At 42.5% G+C, this 20,150-nt stretch overlaps 2 long non-coding RNA genes and 1 pseudogene across 3 annotated transcripts in view; 2 read left to right on the forward strand and 1 right to left on the reverse strand.

The window, feature by feature from the left end:
- The first annotated feature begins 6,090 nt into the window (after positions 1 to 6,090).
- On the forward strand, positions 6,091 to 14,013 carry LOC103889864 (uncharacterized). The gene is made up of 3 exons (XR_654228.4): positions 6,091 to 6,970; positions 7,183 to 7,288; positions 8,346 to 14,013. It is a non-coding gene; the product is annotated as an uncharacterized LOC103889864 (long non-coding RNA).
- Positions 14,014 to 16,309: 2,296 nt separating this feature from the next.
- Positions 16,310 to 20,150, forward strand: part of LOC103889865 (uncharacterized) — a 29,101-nt gene continuing 25,260 nt past the window's right edge. The window contains exon 1 of one of the 2 annotated variants that reach the window (XR_654231.3): positions 16,310 to 17,279. This is a non-coding gene — a long non-coding RNA (uncharacterized LOC103889865). The remainder of the gene's footprint in view (positions 17,280 to 20,150) is intronic. The other variant, XR_008522178.2, reaches the window with a different exon arrangement.
- Positions 17,628 to 19,292, reverse strand: LOC100437085 (serine-threonine kinase receptor-associated protein-like; annotated as a pseudogene).

Here is a 20,150-nt window from a genome sequence, read left to right on the forward strand (position 1 = left end):
GAATGGCATGAACCCGGGAGGCGGAGCTTGCAGTGAGCTGAGATAGCGCCACTGCACTCCAGCCGGGATGACAGAGCGAGACTCCGTCTCAAAAAAAAAAAAAAAAAAAAAAAAAAAAAAAATTGCACCACAGATAGGAGACAATGCATGTGAGTTCTCTTAAATGTAATTGAAAATATCAAATTGGATAGAATCCTCCAATATGAAAAGCTTCTCACCTTTGGTATACTAAATACTGCTAACACAGAGTAGAAAGAAAGTTTGTACATACTTACTGGCCACAAGTTGATTTTATTTACAGCACTGAAAGTAAAGAAAAACGGAAATAGTCCATTATGTTTTAGTTAATTTCTTATGTTGAACATAGTTAAGTTTTTTTTCTGGGACTCCACAGTGTGAGGGGAGTGATAACATCCTAAGAGTATTCCTTTTTCTAGATCAGTGACATTTGCATCACTTGTGGTGGCCTCCATCCTTCTCCTTCCTAGTGCTCTAGGGTTTGGGTCATCATCTTAGCCGACTGCCAATAGATTTTCACTACTATCTCTTTCCCACTTTATTCCAGGTTTCTCCGAATAATTTTGTCATTCTTCTTCATTTAATTACCACAAATGCCCACTATAAAAGATATTACTAACTTCATTTTGCAGATAAAGAAACAATGGATCCACAGAGTTAAGAGAAGATATTTCTAAATATTTATTGTACATAAAAATGAAGAGAAGCGGCCGGGTGTGGTGGCTCATACCTGTAATCCTAACACTTTGGGAGGCCGAGGTGGGCGGATTGCCTGAGCTCAGGAGTTTGAGACCAGCCTGGGCAACACAGTGAAACCCCCATCTCTACTAAAAATACAAAAATTAGCCAGGCGTGGTGGTGCATGCCTATGATCCCAGCTACTCAGGAGGCTGAGTCAGGAGAATCCCTTGAACCTGGGAGGCGGAGGTTGCAGTGAGCCAAAATTGCGCTACTGCACTCCAGTCTGGGTGACAGACCCCATCTCAAAAAAAGGGCATGGCGGTGTGCACCTGTAGTCCTGGTTACTAGGGAGGCTGAGTCAGGAGAATTGGTTGAACCTGGGAAGCGGAGGTTGCAGTGAGCTGAGATCGTGGTGACAGAGTGAGACTCTCTCTGTTAAAAAAAAAAAAAAAAGATGAGAAGTTTGGTTTTAGCCACAATCCTTATGAAAAGTGTTATTCTTAAAGGAGGTCTGTCCAGCACAACTACAATGTACTGGTCAAGGTGGATGCCAGAGTGCCCCGTCCTGGCCTATTCAATCACATGGAACTCTGAGAATCAAGCTGAGAGGTAGAGAAAGGAAACAGTTAACATAATCTCCAAATTATGTTGCTGGTACTTGGTGGCGGGGCCTTTAGGGGAGGTGATTAGGGTTAGATAAGGTCAGTGAGTGGGGGCCCATGATGGGATTAGTGGCTTTATAAGAAGAGGAAGAGAGACTTGGGCTGGCACGCTCCCTCTCTCTCACCATATGATGCCCTCTGTCAGATTATGACACCACAAGAAGGCCTTTGCCAGGTGCTGGCACCTTGATATTGGACTTCCCAGCCTCTGAAACTGTGAGAAATAAATTTTCTTTATAAATTACCCAGACTGTGGTACTCTGTTATAGCAACACAAAACAAAGACAGACAGTGCCCTTTTTTCTGCCATCAAAACAGAAGATGAGTGTAGGAGTTCTCAAGGGACTCTCCCCAAATCTGAAGGAAATCACAAACCTGCATTGCTGTTTCGAAGGTGTCCGTCAAGACCCTGGGTTTACTCTAGCTCTGAATTCCATTTCCACTGTGTGTCTTTGGGGCTTGACAGGGATAGAGAGGGTGATGTTGATGATGGTGTGGTCGCTTTCTCTTTAATCCATGGCTGTTGAAGTTTTGACCACATTTGGGCCAAATGTGGAAATTAACCTAATTTTTTTTTTTTTTTTTTTTTTGAGACAGTCTTGCTTTGTCACCCAGGCTGGAGTGCAATGGCACGATCTCGGCTCACTGCAACCTCCGCCTCCCGGGTTCAAGCAATTCTGGTGCCTCAGCCTCCCGAGTAGCTGGGATTACAGGCACGCACCACCATGCCCAGCTAATTTTTGTATTTTTAGTAGAGATGGGGTTTCGCCATGTTGACCAGGCTGGTCTCAAACTCCTGACCTCAGATGATACTCCTGCCTCGGCCTCCCAAAGTGCTGGGATTACAGGCGTGAGCCACTGTGCCTGGTGACCTTCTTTTTAAATATACTTCACCTAGAAATCCATTTTGTGAGACGAAACATGAAAGTGATCATACTCCCTGCCAGTCTGAGGTGACCAGGGTGTGGCTTAACTTATGGTTTCTAAACTTTTTATTCCCAAAGGAAATATTACAGGGAGGGCCAACACATACAACAGGGAAAGGCTGACAGCTCTAGGGGAAACTGAGGGCTGACAGGATCCCCGCCCTCCACTCTTGCTCTTCCTGCTCCTCCCACACATCCTAGGAGCATCCCTTCAGAACCCCACGGGCTCCACAGAGTGTAGTTGGAAATCATTGCATACATAGAAAATATGAGCAAGAAAACCACACGTGAAGAATTATTACTAAGGGCTGCCATAAGCATCATGCTTGTCTTTTGGGGAATTATGATTCATTAACCAAATAAGAACCTACCGCCATTTCTTCTAGCGTGCTTTATCCCAGGAACACTGTGTACACAGAATAGCTTGACTCCATCGCCACAGTGGCCATTTTAAATTTTAATAAATGCTGTCCCTTTGCTTTGGTTCTCCCTAAATATTCAAATTAGATTAATTTTTATGGTCCCAGAAACGTGCTAGATTTAACAGGAGTCATTAAAATGTCTAAAAACATATATTTCAGGGAACTCCCAACATAGACAGTATGAAGAAACACACACACACACACACACACACACACACACACACACACACACACACACACACACATAGTTCATTTATATAAAGTGAAATGGGTAACAATTCGTGACAAGCGAAGTGATATTATAGGACAATGTATGATTAAAAACCAAGCCTGTTGCTCAGAAAATAATTGCTCTAGGAATTCAGTACTAAGATTACCTTGTATCACAGTGGCATCCTAATTATGCTATACAGAAAAATGAAGGAGGTTGAATTCTGCTCTCCTGGGCCCTGGTCATGTCTCACCTGGAATGTTGACTTAGCTCTGAGCACCTCACTTTGAGAAAAACGTGGTCAAAGCACAATGGGCTCTGATGTGAGATCATGTCCTATGAAGAAGTGTTGGTAGAGTTGTAGCTGCTTTGTTTGGGGAAGGTAGCACACTGGTGTGATCCTTACTTCACCAGGGATTTTCATGGAAAAGAGTTATGTCCAGCCTCTCTACAACCCTTCTTCCCCTCTATCCTCCCTATTTACCTCTCCAGTGGGGTGGACACCAGGGGGTGCCATTGACGCAGATTACAGTGTGAACTGTGTCCCTTTGAGCTGTGCAAAACAGTAGCCCAGTCACTGCTTTTACAAAAAGGGGTTTGAGTTTTTCCATGTGGTTTCAAAAAGTAGGTCCAAATTAAAAGGACAGAAAACAAGGGTAGTGAGATTTTGGCTTAAGATAAGGACATTCTAACAGTGGGAGAAGATAGAATGAGTGGCTCTAGATGTACGTGTTTGGAAAGGAGTCTTATTTAGAAGGAAATCTGTGCCTCTAAAATTGATAATAATGATAGTAACCAGTGAATTGGAGTTTTGTGACGTGAGTGGCCTTGTAGTATTTTATGTTTTTCACAAGTGGTCTCCTTCTTCATAACTACACCAATACTTCTAGGTAGGAATTATAGTTATCTTTATTTTATAGATGAAGAAACTGAAGTTTGGACAAATTGCATTACTTTCCTAAGGTCACAAAGAGAACAAATTTGTAATTTCAGAATTAGTCTCTCTAATTTCAGAATGCAAACTCTTAACCATTATGCCACATTGCCTTTCAACAATGAGTTACAAAATCCCATCTTTCTTAGCATGTTCAAATGCTCAATTATTGTGAAACTTGATCTACAAATAAAATTAGATCTTGACCTTGTACCTCAAGGGGTAAAATCATTTCTATGGAACAAGGGTAGGTGAGATGGATTTGTCTTGCTCTCACTACTCACTGATACCTATGTCTGGGACTCAGGGGTGAATCTGCACACCTGGGCTCCAGATGGGGAAAGCTGTTCTATACATAGCGTATGCCTCTAGATCCAATTCTATCATCTCATGCACTCGATGCATGAAAGATGTGGAAAGGCTCATGCTGGATATTTTGATTTTGTCATTTCCCAAATGCTCTCTCCAAAAATCACCTTACGGAGGCAACATGTGGTCTTACATGATACTTCAGAGCTGCTGGTGGGAGCAGAACGGAGCAGAGCCCATTGGAGAACACTCGGTGCTCACCGTCATGTTGGAAACACCGAGATAAAAAGGAGAGGCAAAGCCTTTAACTATGTGTGCATCCGACAGCTGCAGCTCTCTTATTGCTTGTGCTATGTCTGTGAAGTGAAGACCATGGTGAGACCCTCACTGAGGCTCTGTTAGTGTTAAAACAGATGTTCCTTCAACACTCACATCTTAGGTGGCCACTTTCACGGGGTAGAAAAGGATAATCTAAACCTTCCTGTTCTTGCCAAAATAACCATGTGTAGGTTTTTGTTCTGCACGTCTCTGAAACACACAAATAGATTTCCAAGCAGTGGGAACCTCCTGTCCTGTTCATTTGTTGGACAAACTCTTGTTCTGCCCATTTCACCCTAGTTTCCTGAAATCCTGGCAGTAGGGCTCCCATGACTGGAGCCTGTGAGAGCCTCCTTTGTCAGGAGAGTTTTCACAGCTAAAGCCATCAAGGCTGGCAGTGAAGGACACTGGGCTTCAAGCCCATTACAGCGATGACAGGTATTGCCTTGGCTGCCCGAGCTGAGTGGTCGCCCCTCTGCAGGTCTGTCTGGCTCCATCCCAGGGAAGAAGGCGGTGGAAGGTACCCATGGGCTGCAGTTGGCTCTGCCTGGCCGTCGGGGAGGATGGCAGAGCACTGACCTCTTGCTGCTTCAAAAGGATGGAAGTTGTTTTGCCCTTTAAACTGATAGAGAAACAAGCTGGAACAATAAAACTAATCCTCCGAAGCAATCCAAGCATGGAAACCAGAAATGTATACTCAAATCTTTTCTCCATTTTCTTTCTTCATAAATTTGGAACATTTGTGGCAGAAAGAGAAATCAGAAAAAAATGGATTTAGAAAAGAGAGAGAAGTAGTTTAGAGGGTTGTATAGGGAGGCAACATGATAAAGTTGGAAGAAAAATGGACTTGGAGAGAGAACAGTCAAATCTGGGCCTGCCTCTGAGTGCCTGTGTGGCCCTCGGCAAGTTTCCCTTCAACTTGAAGACCTGGGTCTCTATGATCCCTTTCAGTTGCAAGATTAAGACCTAAGAGTTCTTGCTTATATAAACAGAATTCTTCCAAGGCCATAATTATTCCCATAATCAAGAACTATTTATTAACTAAGCACCAGTATGTGATTTTCTCAAGATAAGAGCAAGAAGAAATGGTCCTTACAGGCTAGATAGCTGTGACATGGACCAACAACTAAGCATATCTAAAAATTTAACTAATTCATAATATGAATTCAAAATATGAATTGAGTAAGCAAAAGAAAAATATTATACCATGGGAACTGAATGTTTTGACAGGGGAAATCCAGCCGCTGACTTTAGGATGGTACTTTCTGTTTTGATTGAGCCTGAGCCACACTGGACTCTCTGGCATGGGCATAACCCAAGCATCTGCATGGCAGAGTTCTGGCTCATTGCCATTTGCAACAGACACGAAGGGTGGGATCAAACAAAAGGAATCTTCTCGGTTGACCATCATAAATGCTGAAGACTAAGGCTTCTACTCACTTACTGGCGTGGATTTCCTTTTATGGATGGCCTTGGTCACCCTGGGGAGACTAAGAATGTTTAAGTAACTTAACAAACACTCAGTAAGGAGTGGGATCAGGATTCGTCTCCAGAGCTAACAGTTTTAACTGCCATTCTACATTGCCTGCCTGAGACAGCTGCCAACCTGGGCTTCTGTGACTGCCACTCCATGCTTCTCAAGCCAGGGTGCACGTTAGACTCATCTGGAGAGCTTTGTGAAGCCATCCATGTCCAGGCTCGCCCACAGAGTCCTCAGTTTTCCCGGTTTGAGGAGGGGCCTGGGCACCAATACTTTTTAAAAGCTCCCTCTGGGTGATTCTAAGTACAATCAGGGTGTGAATCACTGATTTCCATAATGAAAAGTGTCAGACTCCAAAGCAAACTCAGGAGAAGGACTGCCTTCATGGTATGGGTCCCTGGCAGATTTGAGCCTGAGAGGATTGGGCTAGCAGCTTGTGGAAGCGGACGCAAATCTTCCAATCCTCTAAGGGCAGATGAGCCTCTGGACTTATGAGAACACCGGTCTTGGTAAAAATCCCCTGCATACCACAGGCCTCCCTTGCAGAAATCACCTAAAGAAATACCACGAAGAATTCATTCTGGCCTCAAATAGGTACATGGATGTTTGTTACAAGAAGATACATTTAACCACTGAAATTCCTACTCATTGAGTGAATCCTGTCTCCCTCCTCTCTGGTTTCCAGAAACAAGGATTTTTTCTAAACTCCTCTTACTTCTTGCCTCATGGCTAATGCCCACGGAGGTGGGGTGAGTGACCCGCTGGTGACCAAGGGAAATGAATCTGCACAGGAAGCCCGGGCCCTCCCTCCCTCCCTTCTCATTAGAAGCCAGCTTCCCCTGGAAAACAGCCACATTCTGCTCTACTTTATCATGTCTATGTGGCCCCCCCGAGTGGGAAGGCTAAAGGCTTAAGTTTTGTAAGACTGACCATAAGTGTGGTGATATTTCCTAATTCCAGGGAATGGAGCTAGTCATGCCACACATCTTTGCTGTTCTCACGAACTGAGGTAATTTTTATTTTTATTTTTATTTTTTTTGAGGAAGGGTCTTAATCTGTCGCCCAGGCTGGAGTGTAGTGGTGTGATCACAGCTCACTGCAGCCTTGACCTCCTGGGCTTAGGTGATCCTCCCACCCTAGCCTCCCATGTAGCTGGGACTACAGGTATGTGCCACCTCACCACCTTTTCTTTTCTTTTCTTTTTCTTTTTTGGAGAGACAGAGTCTTCTTATGTTGCTATTTTGAACTCCTGAACTCAAGTGATCCTCCTGCCTTGGCCTCCCAAAGTGCTGGGATTACAGGTGTGAGCCACTGCGCCCTGCCCAAGGTAATATTTTGACCTTCCTTTACCTTATTCTTTGTCCATCTCTTATTAGTTTATAACTTAGATGGGAAAAAAGAGATGTGTAAATAAATAAATCAATAAATTTATTTATTTAAATAAATCTTAAATAAATCCCATCAGTTCCCCATAGAATGCCATTTTCCCCTAGCTGTCTATTCATGTAACAAAACGAACAAGAAAACACTACAAATTCTCTCCCTATTTATACTATCCCACCATCATGTTATAACTCTCATTATAATGTTTTAGTTTTTCCTTGAAATAATAATCATCAACCCATTTGTAAACCATATGTTTCTACCCACAAGTGACAACCGGAATTTCAGGATTAATTGCAAGAGCCATAAAGAGCTTTTTGGTCATTTCCCCAAGAGCCTCCACGAATAGTAACAAGGGCGAATAGTAACTCCCGGCTCCAGCTGTCCCCACTGCCGTGGCAGGTTATGATACTTTCTTTCCTTAAGTAAAGGCCAAGAGAGATGGCTTTTCAGTACTTCCAGAGTCTCTATGACATAAAAAGCTTATTCCAGTAAAGGGAACAAGACCCTTGTCATCTGACACCAATGAGATGCTCTTCCCTTGGCTGGCAGGGATCTGGAGGAGGAGGAGCAGATAACCTTCAGCCTAAATAAGCAATACCATCATTATTCTGGAATCTTTCTGAAGTATGGCTGGTTACAGTGCGGAATTCCACAGGGCACGTGTCTCTCTTGGACTCTATCCAAGGGAGTAAGTTATCAGAAGGACCTCATTATAACAGGGGCTCCAGGGACAGTGTCAGTCAGCAGGCTTCAAGGTAGCTGGCAAAATTCTGGTGCTGGTCTTTTTAATCACTGCATGCTTGTTAATACAGTCAAGCCTCAGTTACAACAGAATCAACAGCCCAGTTTGTCACTCATCCATTCCTTGTTCCGTCATCGCCTGGTTGAGTTTCTGGCTTGTTTATTGGGCAACTCTGGGTGTCGGGCAAAATGAATGCCTCTTGTTTGAAATGCCTAATCCAGAGGCTTTTCACCTATGAGTTGTTTTCTCTCACCAGCACCTCTGCTCCATGCCATGCTCTTGGCTAATTGAAGTTGTGAAAGGTATGAGGATTCTGGTCATGGACTCAGCTCTCCCATAGGGGTCTGACACCAAAGCAATGGTCACAACAGTGAAAGGAAGAATCCATCTGGCCAGGCTCAGGTGGTTCAAGGCCTTCAGAATCTGCCTTGAGACTCTCACTGGCTTTAGACTGAAAACCATCTTGGCCCCATCCATCCACGTAAGCAATTTAACTACAGCTTGCAAAGCGCCGAGCTTTAACAGAAAGAAGAGATGAGCACGGCGCAAGAACTTGGACTCCAGAAGAGCTGCCTAACAGATTATTTTTCTGTGGTATTTCATGAGAACAAATGAAGTAGGAATTTTCCTTTTGTTCGTCTGGCCTTTGGCATTGTTTACTTTCTTTTTATTCTTCTGAACTGTACTTCGAGCCCTGGCAGCATTTCTGTCCTAAAATCTTATTGTCAGAGGTTTATTTTTCAGCTTTTCAAATCATATCTGATAGAGTGAGTGTGCTGCCTGGACTCATCACTTTACTTCAGAAGAAATACAGCTCACCCTTTAAATGACAATGATGACTGTCCACAGCTTTATGTTTTCTACCCTGAAGTGGCAGGCTTCATTTAAAAATAATGTTTTCCCTCATCAAAAGAGAACTAGGGTAGAACCCTCAACTCTGCTGATGTCTGGGTAGTGACCTAACACGCATGTTTTGGACAATCACTCACTGTCTTATATTGGGTTTTCATTGCATGTAGGATAATTCTTTGTCAATAGTAGTTTTGTCAACTGTGATCTGAGGTAATGAGGTTTTCTACTTTTGCTTGAAATTTTGAAAATATGCAAGCTTTAAACATTTGCAAAGTTGGATTCTGTTTTCTTTAGAAAGCAATCTGATTTGCTGATATTCTCTCCATCTGTCAGGGGATGCATGATGTGGTGTAGACTTAATGTGCTGCCTTTCTGGAACATGGACAGAGTAGCAGCACAGAAAAATGAGCATTTCAGCTCTGTGATGATTTGTGAAAAAAATCTCAGATCATTGAGCAGGCATTTTGCTGACACCTGTGAAAAGTAACCACATGAGAGAGTGTGGCGTGATGGTTGGAGGCCACGTGCTGGAGCTGGACTGCTTGAATCAGATCCCAGCTGCTCAGCTGTAGTGAACTGAATGGTGGTCCCAAAAAGATACATGTACCTCCTAATCCCTGGAACCTGTGAATGTGAGCTTATTAGGCAAAAGGGTCTTTGCAGATGTACTTACATTGAGGCTCTCAGAGATGAGAACATCCTGGATTATCAGGGTGGGTCCTATATCCAATGACAAGTGTCTCCTTATAGGAGACAGAAGAAGATGCCGACCCAGAAGAGACTAAGTAAAGATGGAGGCAGAGACTGGAGTGAGGCTGCCGCAGGCCAAAGAATTCCTGGTGCCAGCAAAAGCTGGAAGAGGCAAGGAAGGACCCTTCCCTGGGGCTTTTGGAGGGAGTGCAGCCCTGCTGATGCCTTAGTGTTGGACATCTGGGCTATGAAACTATGAGAGAGAAACTTCTATTGTTTTAAGCAACTCTGTTTGTGGTACTCTGTTATGGCAGCCACAGGAAACTAATACACCCTTTACCACCTGAGTGACCTTGGCCAAATTACTTAACCTCCACGAATCAGTCCCCTCAAAGGAACACCCTCCCCCCAGGGTCACTGTGATGATAAAGTGCTTTAGCATAGGTGACTGGTTTAGACCAGGGCCTGGTACCTAGCACATGCTATGCCAGTGTTTCTATCATGGCAGCAGCAGATGCAGTGGAGCTTAGATTTCAGCTGTGTCCATGCTGGTTAGAAAAGTCACAGTCTGGGACACAGGACACTTCTGGAAGAATCTCCCTCAGTGGATCCCAGTGTTCCAGCAAGGTTTTCCAAGCAGCTGAAGAACAGGAAGCAGGAACAGGGTTCCCTACAAGAGCCATTATTCAGATGCCTCTACATCTGACTGGTTTCGGAGAAGTGTGACTTCTGGAGGTTTATGTGCTGGGACTTTAACAGCATACATACTAAAAACCACATTTATGTTTCCTCAAATGCTGGGCTCTCTATGAGCCTTGGCCTGCCTGAGAAGATTAGAGGCAGGTGCCTAATCTGATCAGTCAACTCAGTGAAACAACTGCATTGATTAAAGGCATAAGATGTTAGGATTCTCTGTTCTTGGTGGCCTAAAAGGTCCCATTCCTTTCCCAAAGTGCTTAGCTTGATCCCATCCCAGGGAACAATTTTTGGTGGAGGAGAACCTGGCCACAGATCATAAGATCACGTATGACTAAGTCTACTTGCCTTCATGGAAACATACATGGAGTTTTGGGCAATTTCTTTGAAGCCCCTCTAGAGGCTTCTAAAGATTGTTAGCACCATCTGGTTTTTAATCCTGGATGTCAAACTTGTTGATTTTTGCCCTGGACCATCTGTTTTTCAACTTCCCATGGAACCTTTCCTTTGGGCCAAGTAGGGAAAGAAATACTATATTTTTAATTCTTTTTGTTTTGCCTTCTCATCCCAGTCACAGCATTAGAAAGGGAAAATCGACTGTCTGACAAAGCTCTGAAAGACTGGACATGAAGTGCTGGCCTCCCTATAGATTGGATACATTTTCCTTCACTCTCTGATAAAAAGTGAGACAGACTGAGCATAGTCTCGTGACCATTTAATGCCTGTGCCCAGAACACGGGTCTGTACCACTTGCAGCAGTCACAGTGGGGAGGAGCAGGGACCCTAGGGTCTGCCTGCCTGTGTCTGAATTCCAGCTGAGCCCGCTCCGAGGCCAGTGCCTGGGAAAGTTATCTGACCTCTGAGATCCAGTCTACTAGCCTCACAAATGAGGCTGTGACAACACTTACCTCAATGAGGCATTGGACATCATCTCTTTTAATCCTCAACATGCCTCAGTGTCTAGCATTTAACAAGCTCCCATAAACATTAGTTATTATTATTCTTTAATATGAATAGCATTTAAAATAATAAAGTTGGAGAGAGCAATGCTGCATGCCCTACCACTGGCCCAGAGAGCTTGCAGCAAGGAGAATGCTTAGGTGGAACACACAGGCCTTTTCTGTGTTCATCCCATTCCAAAGGATTTGGTGTTGCCATATATGGAACATGAAGATTAGAAATGGCCATTTCCGAACTGGTGAATCCCTTGGTGCCTTTTTCTCCATTGTGATTCATCTGGGGTACCCTCAGTTTTCAGTGGTCTTGGTCATTCCAAACCAGCCATGAGCTGGGGGAACATTGTACTGTGGTAAACCCAGGGCCACAGTTTATAAATCCAACTTTATAAATCCAAGTTGTAGGTGGGATGATGGATGCAGGCTTCCCTGGCAAATGCTTCCTGGGCATTGTAGACACTATCACTTCTAGGGGGCTGCAGTTGCCTCATTGTATAATTCTGGTCATCAGAAAGGAGGCAGTAATGGATAAGCCGCCCTTCTGGACAAAATGACATCTCAGTTATTGAAAAAGGTTAAGAAGCTATTTTCTTTTCCCCCTCTGCAACCACTATTTATTGCATGAGATTTCAGAAAGATGATGATAAAAAAGCAAGTTTATAGAGACATCATAAGGTTGTATAAATAAAATAAAGTAATATCTGGGACAGATATACCAAAGAAAATTGAACCCAAAATGTCTAAATTTGCAGTCCATACTCAGCCAGAACTCCCAGTGAATTAAAACACAGACTACATAATTATGTACACAAAATGCCTTTAAAGTTGCTCCATAAATTTGGAGAAAAAAGGATAGTCTGTTTAAAGCTACTAGGGCAAAATTCCTTACTGTGGGTTTATCGGCACTAGTACAAGTGGTTCCCAAATCCCCCTTTTTATTTTTTAATTATAAATAAGAAAGAACAGAGTCTCCCCTTGCAACTTCCACTTCATCGCAGCCTCCAGGCACAGAGGACAGAGTTCCTGGAAAAAAGGAAGGCTTAATTCCAGGTCTCTAATAGCAAAGTTATAGTCAGACTGAACATTGATTATATTTAAATCTACCATATTTTTCCTTTGAAAACCACATATTATTTAACATCTTGAATGCTTTACCTTGAATTTGTTGAAAAACTCTCCCTGTGTTTTCAGGTCTTTATCATAATTTTGTTTTTATTTCTTAATTTTTCTTTTCAAATAAGTGAGAGAATCAAGTTAAATGAGCAATGATATGTAAGTCATTCAGTTAATATGGAAATTTTGGGCCAGCCATGGAGGCTTTTGGCTGTAATCTCAGCATTTTGGGAGGCCGAGGCAGGCAGATCACTTGAGCCCAGGAGTTTGAGACCAGCCTGGGTAACATGGAGAAACCCTGTCTTTCCCCCAAAATACAAAAATTAGCCAGGCATGGTGGCATGTGCCCCTAGTTCCAGCTACTTGGGAGGCTGAGGCACAAGAATAGCTTGAGCCTGGGAGGTAGAGGTTGCAGTGAGCCAAGATCACACCACTGCACTCCAGCCCGGGTGACGGAGCAAGACCCTGTTTCAAAAAAAAAAAAAGAAAGAGAAGAAAGAAGAAAGAAAACGAAAGAAAGAAAGAAGAAAGAGAAAGAAAGAAAGAAACAGAGAAAGAAAGAAAGAAAAAAGAAAGAGAAATTCTGGGAATTCTAGCTTTCTCTTGGTGCGTGCTCTCATTCCATTGAAATCAAGCAGTTTCTACATGAGGCAGACAAGTTCCTAGGGTATGCAGAAAGGGGCAATATCTTGGTTCTTGCTTCAAGAGAGCTAACTGCTGCTGGGACCTACGGTTGAGCAATGACTCAGGGACCTGGCTGGTAAAGAGGAAGGAAGTGGCTATGGAAAGTTGCTGTTAAGTAACTGGAGCCCCAAAGTAACATAAAATTGACCAAGTCATCCCACTCCCAACACCTACCATTACTGAGAGTAACAATGTGGAGATAGCCATGCAGACTGCTGGGTCCATTTGTCACTTATTTGAGTTCCCTTCATTACAGCTTAAGCTTAATGCTACTGAACTCTAATTACATGACATGGAAATGCATGGGATGAAGGAGCTGAAGGAGATTTGCCCTCAACTCCACAGTCCCATGAGAGAGTGATTTGTCTTTATATAAATAGCTATCAACTAAATTGAGATCATAAGAGTTATATCTTTGAAGATACCATATAATTGCATTCATAAGAAGTATTCAAAATCACCATTTCATAAATTTTTCCAATATCCCTATGAGTAGGGATTGTTATTCTCATTTTACCAATGAGGAGTCTCAGTACTAAATGTAGGAAAAGTACTTGATCTGAGTAGCATGATAAAAAGTACACATTAAAACAAGAAGACATATTTTGACCATCAAACTAGCAAGGATATATAAACCATAAAATTAACAACGTTTAAAAAATAATGCTTTATGCTGGCAAGGTTATGCTGACATTGAAATGAAAATTCTCTTTCTGCTGATAAAAGTACATGTTGGTTAAGCCTCTCTGAAGAGCAATTTGCAATGTGTCTCAGGAAAATTATTCATACATTTAGATGCAGTAATTTTATCTCTGAGATTTCCTTCTAAGGAAGTAATAAGAAATGTAGACAAATTTTGCATGCAAAGATGTTTCTCGCAATGTTTTTTATAATGATAAGAACTTGGATATAACAAATATTTAACCACTTATGATATACCTACATAATGGAATATTATGGAGCCCCTAAAATTATATTTTTGAAAACTTTTAATGACATGAGAAAACATTCAGAATGTACTGTTAAGTGAAAAAGGCAGGATTAAAAACTTATAATAGTATGATCATGGTTATATCAAAACACATGTGCAAATCCATTCAAACTAGACTGGAAGAAGTAGAACTTAGTTAACTTGTTCAAGGTCAAATATCTGCCAAGCAGAGGAGCCAGCACCTAAACACAGTTCTTCTGACACTAATCCCAGTGTCTCCTTCCCCATATCATGATGTCTCAGAAAATATTCAGTTTGAGTAATACATTGTTGTTTGTTTTATTAGAAAACAAACCATTCATGGAATTATGCTAAAATCCATTACTACTTTGATTAGATTCAGGAATTCAAGTAAGTTTTGGGGTATTGCTCAATTTCCCTAGTTCTGCAAGTTGCTGAAACCACACCCACGTTTACAACACCCAAGTATGCTAAGCCCACTGCTAGGACTCAGTTTCCAAAATGTGTTACCTGCACTATATTTGTAACCCCCTTTAACACAGAAAGAATCATAAAATTCAATATAGAAGATGACTTGGAGAGGTTATATTTTTCTAGTAGTTTCCAAATTGAACTAAACAGCAACACTACCAGGGTGATTTTCTCAAAATGCAGATCCAGCTCCTACCCCAAGAGATTCTATTTTAGCAAGTCAGGGTGGAGCCCTGTCCTCTGTATTTTAAATAGTACCCTGGGTAGGACCATCTTTAAACCATTCCAACCAGTGGTAGAGATGCCTCTGATGAGGTCCCCACATGCACGGAGTTACATGTAGTGATTCCACTACTTCAGGTTAGAAAAACACCTCTTCAAAACCTGGATTTATTTATAACATGAGTATACTGGCCACTGAGTCCTGTAACTACTTGGCTCATTCTTTCAATGGTTACTGGGGAAATCACTTTATCGTCCACTGATGCCTGCACTAGTTATTTACTGTTGCTTAACAAAGGATTCTCAAACTTGGTGGCATCAGGCAACAAGCATTTATTATCTCATGATTTCTATGAATCAAAATGCTAGGCACAGTTTAATTGGGTGCTCCTGGGTCAAGGTCTCTATTGAGGTTGCAGGCAAATTATTGGCCAGGGCTTTGGTCTCATCTGAAGGCCAGAGAGAGTGAGAAAAAGGGGAGGGAATCTGTTTCCAATTTCACTTATGCAATTATTGGCAGGTCCTTCTTCGCTGAGCTAAATCACAACATGGTAGCCGACTTCCCACAGAAAGAGAGAACAAAGAAAGCAGGAGTGAGAAAGTAAGAGTAAGAGACAGAACAAGAGAGAGTGAGCAAGGAAATGTGCACCCATATGCATCCAAATGTGCACCGAAGACGGAAGTCGCAATCTTTTTGTGATCTAATCTTGAAGTGACATCTCATCATTTTTTCATATTTGTTAGAAGCAAGTCAACTTCAGCACATAACCAAGGAGAGAAAATTACACAAGGGTGTGAAATACCAGAACCATGGCTCATTATGGTCCATCCTAGGGAGTATTTGATGCACTGTCCTGGGCAAATGGCAGAAATAAGTTCCATACCAAACCACCTTCACCTCTATCCTTCAATTTCTACTTGGTAAGTAAGCAAAGGTGAGGCTGGACTGAACTCTGCATATTTGTGATAGTTAAACCAAGAGGGCCAAGGCAGAAGGAAAATCTGCAAGTTTAGTGTGGGCCAATGCTGGCATTTTCAAACATACAGCATGAGCTGTGAGTGTCATCTTCAGTATCAATGGCGAGACTTGGTTAACAGTGCCACTCATTCTTTTTGTTCTTTAAAGAAGTGCACATTTCAAATAGCCTTGGGGACTATCGTTCTCAACTTCTATTTTTTTCTGGCTCTAACTTGTGAAGCCATATTCAGTTATTCTAGAAAAGATATTTGAACTTCATGGTCTGACCTCAACTGCAACTTGCTCAGGGGGCTAACACACCTATATCTTCCATTTTCTTTGAGAGGGAGACAACAAATATTGGGCAAAAAGTAAATGCATTTATATATTTTTATATGTATATAAGTATACAGTTAAATGTTGAACTACACACACAGGTTTGAGCTGGGCAGGTCCACTTATGGGTGGATTTTTTCAAGCAAATGCAGATTGAGGGATGCAAAACCTGCGTATAGGGAGGGCCGACTTTTCATATACACAGTTCCGTAGGGCCTACTGTGGGACTTGAGCATGTGGGGATTTTGGTATACACTGGTGTCTGGAACCAATACCCCTCGTATGCCAGGGATGACTGTGCGTGTACATGTATATATGTGTGAGTATATATGTGTGTGTGTATGTGTGTGTATATATTTATATGTGTGTCTATACATGTGCACACACATCACACTTCCCTTGGGACCATCTGGAGTGCCTCAGCTTACCCCACATGTCCAGCTTAGTCTTGGTAGCACAGCCTTCAAGTAATGTGAAAAAAGTTAGGTTTCCAGACTCAACTAGTTTATCCACTAGATCTACCATGTAGAGTTAAATCCAACTTGCCATCTGGTTGCCAGATGAGTACAACAAGCATTTTCCAGCATCTCAACTTACTATTGAGTCACAGCCACAAACAAAAGCAGCAGATACAGCTGCCCAATGGCCGCAGCAGATACAGCTGCCTGATGGCTGCTTTTAGGATGCAATATTTTCTGTCTCTCCCCATGAAATCACTGGTGAGGAGGGAGTCCCCTTTGTCATTTCAGCTGCCAAAACATTTCATGCTAATGAGCTGTGAAGGGGAAGTCGCTAATGATATGAAATCCCTCTTTATGGCCAGGGCTGGGCCAAGGCCACCAGAGGGGTGGTGGAGAGGTTCTTAACAACAGAGGCTGATTCTTCTGCTGGTGGAAGGTGAGAGGACAGGCCAATCCATAAACAATGCCCAAGGACTCTGGGGGCATCGGCCTGTTTCCGTAAGCCTCTATGCCCTTCCTCTCTGACACCTCAAAATTTTATATGGGAGCTTAAGTTAGCTACGTTCAGAGGGAAATAGAAGGAGAAATACTTTTGGCAGATCACCTAGGAAAACTAAAAGTAATTCCCAAGGTACCTGTTTGAATTAAGGAAAGTCCCATAAAAAATTGCTATTCCATTGGAGTCCACGTCCACCCTAATTCAAGCCAGCTGATGGCCCGAAGACGTGAATGAAGCGGTGGCCAAGGGAAGCTTGTGTGGTACGGTGGAAAGACCCCTGCTTGGGAGTCAGAGAATCTGGTACGTGTCTCACTTTGTTATTTTTGGCTGTGTGATATTGTGTAAAACACCAGAATTTTCTGAGTTTTATATCCTTATCTATGTGATATCTTTAGCTACTTCAGGTGATTGTTACGAAATTGAGATTACATCCGTAGAAAGGGATATTAAAATATTGTCACTATTTTTAAAATGTATATATTTTTACCATTTTCTCCCTGTGGCAGAAATTCTGCTACCAGAGGGGTATGATTCTTTGGGATAAGGTGCTGTTCTCTTGGTGACCTTCTTAAAAAGCAAATGTCTTTGAAAAAAAGTAACATGGGATTTGTGAGTGATCAATCAATAGATTTCTTTTCCCCAAGGAGATTTTTGTTTGTTTGTTTTAGAGGCATTTTATTTAGACAACTAAAAACAATTAAATGTTCAGAAGCAGTGTACAATGAAAGAGAAATCAAACCAGTTACTTTATCATGTATTCCCTCTTCTTTACAACTAAAGCAAACAAACAAACAAAGGCATTCTGCTTTAAGGAAAAAAGTCAGAAAAATAAGCCAATATGTTTTTCTTCTCCATAATAACATAAACAGCTACAAGAACCCTAATTGTAATAAGATAAATTGGATGTTGGCTTGTATATATTCATTAAAAAGATAACAGGCCACTGTACTACAAGAGGATAATTCCATCTCTCTTCATCCGATACTCTTGAGTTTTCACTTACAGGTAACACCAAGTTAGTTGTTCCACTAATTCATTTTCCCCATTATTTACTGCTCTTTCTGCCTTAAGCAGAGAGTAACTCTGGAAGGCTGATGCTTTTCTCCGCTTGCTCGTTTTAGTCCATAAGTTGGATACTAACTGCGGCATATGATTGACCCTCGGGCCTTAACATCAGGAGTTGAAGAATAGATGCAATCTGAATTCTCTGAAACAATTTCTTCTAGCTCCTCTTCTGTTGTCTCTGGAAAGCCAATCTTTGGCTTTTCCAGCTCACCACTCTCTTCTTTAGGAAGCACACATTTCCAAAGGCCGTATGTGTTTCCTACCACAGTTTGCCCTAGTCTCAATGTTCCATCTTCAGAACCATTGGCATTGAGTTCTCCATCATGACTAAATCTCATACAGTGAATAGGACCAAAGTATCCCTTGCAGGATTCGAATTCTTCTCCATGGTTAAAATCATACTTATAAAGTTTAAAATCTTCACCACCTGCAACAAGAAATTCTTTCTCAGGGTGAAGAGATGCAGAATTGATGGTTGTAGGAGCTTCAAAGGATTTAATTGGGTCCAAACTTACTGCACTATGAAAAGCAATAGATTGTCCATAAGTTATAACCAAAATCTCTCCCTCAGGAATATATTTTGTACTACTAACCGACATATTAAGATTTAGAGATTTCACTTCTGTCATGGTAGCATGATCCCAAAGTCGAGCAGTTTTGTCATCAGCAGAAAGAATCTGTTTATCCTCACTGCACCATAGGAGCCTTTTTTTATACCAGAAGTGTGACCACTAATTTCCTTAGGTCTTGCTTCGGGTTTGTTCAAGTCATCCATGCGTAACTGTTTATCCTATCCCTTGGTTAACAAATAATTACTATCCTGAGTGAAATACACAGTCTTGACAATGTATTTATGAGCCAGGGTCATCAATTCATCTCCTGAGACAGCATCCCACACTTTGGCTGTGAAATCTGCAGCTGCTGTAGCTGCTTTGGTGGCATTCAGTGTTGCACCCCAAACAGCACCTTTATGACCCCAAAATGTTCCAATCCAGTCTCCTGTATCTCCCTGGCGTAGCATAGGTTTACCATCTTCGCAAGCGCTGATTAAGAAATACCTATAAGGCGTGATGCCACTGAAGGCCATATCAACCACGGGCCACGTGTGGCCAGAGCAGGTGAGCAGTGTCTGTCTCATTGCCATGGCAGCAGTGAACCCAGCGACCAGACTGGCGAGCTGAGTGTTGTCGTTGTCTTTTCTCTCTTCTGCTGCAGTGCCTTGGGCTCCTCCAGGCCCCTGCCCTGACACTGGGGCTGGGCTGCAAAACAGGAAAAGGAGGACAATCCAGTGGCACTGAGGTTGGGAAGGGGTGAGGGAGGGGTCAGGGGGTCTGAGACGGGCAAGTAAGAGTCGACCAGGGAAGGAAAAGGAGAAACTGAGTATTTTAAAGTACTGAAGGAATAGGGATGCCAGAGAAAAAAGGATTTGGGAGAAACAGGATGCTGTTCTTAAAGAACAAAAATGCGCTCAGAAGTCTGATCACAGGGAGAAGGGGGGCCCTCATGGCAGGGAGACTCATTGCTTAGAGTCTGATATTTGAGTTAAGTCTCTATCTCCCACTGAACAGTAAGTTCTTGTTTCCTGTTCGCCAATATTTTCCCACAGATTATTATAGCGCTTGGTGTACAATAGTTGCTCAATGAATGTTTGTAGAATAAAACTTGCATTTTGCTGGCTTCACCCTTTTGCCCAGAGTCAGCCATCAATCACCTGACTAACACGGGCTTCGGGGCCACTTCTCCTGTATACACTCGCTTCCCTGACCTCTGGCTTCCTGAATCACCAGAAGCCCCGAACAGAGGTGTATGTGGTATGGCCCCTCCTGGAGACAGGTCAATCCCTCATTCTCATCTAGGACTTACTGGAGTCTGAATAGGCATTGATTCCAAGTGTGACATGCAGTTGTAGGTGAAGTCCCTGAGTCAGGCGCCTGGCCTAGAAGAAAAAGCAACATTGCCATCAGAGGCCGAGAAGCCAGTGGACTCCCATCTCTCTGGCCTGACTCCATGAACCCAGGCACAGCCCTCCTCACTGTTTCAGGTTTCAGTTTTTATAACTACACCTTCTCTGATCAGTTTTATGATACTTTTGTATGAAACTACATT

The sequence above is a fragment of the Pongo abelii genome, chromosome 12, assembly GCF_028885655.2.
Source record: "Pongo abelii isolate AG06213 chromosome 12, NHGRI_mPonAbe1-v2.0_pri, whole genome shotgun sequence".
Lineage (NCBI taxonomy): Eukaryota > Metazoa > Chordata > Mammalia > Primates > Hominidae > Pongo > Pongo abelii.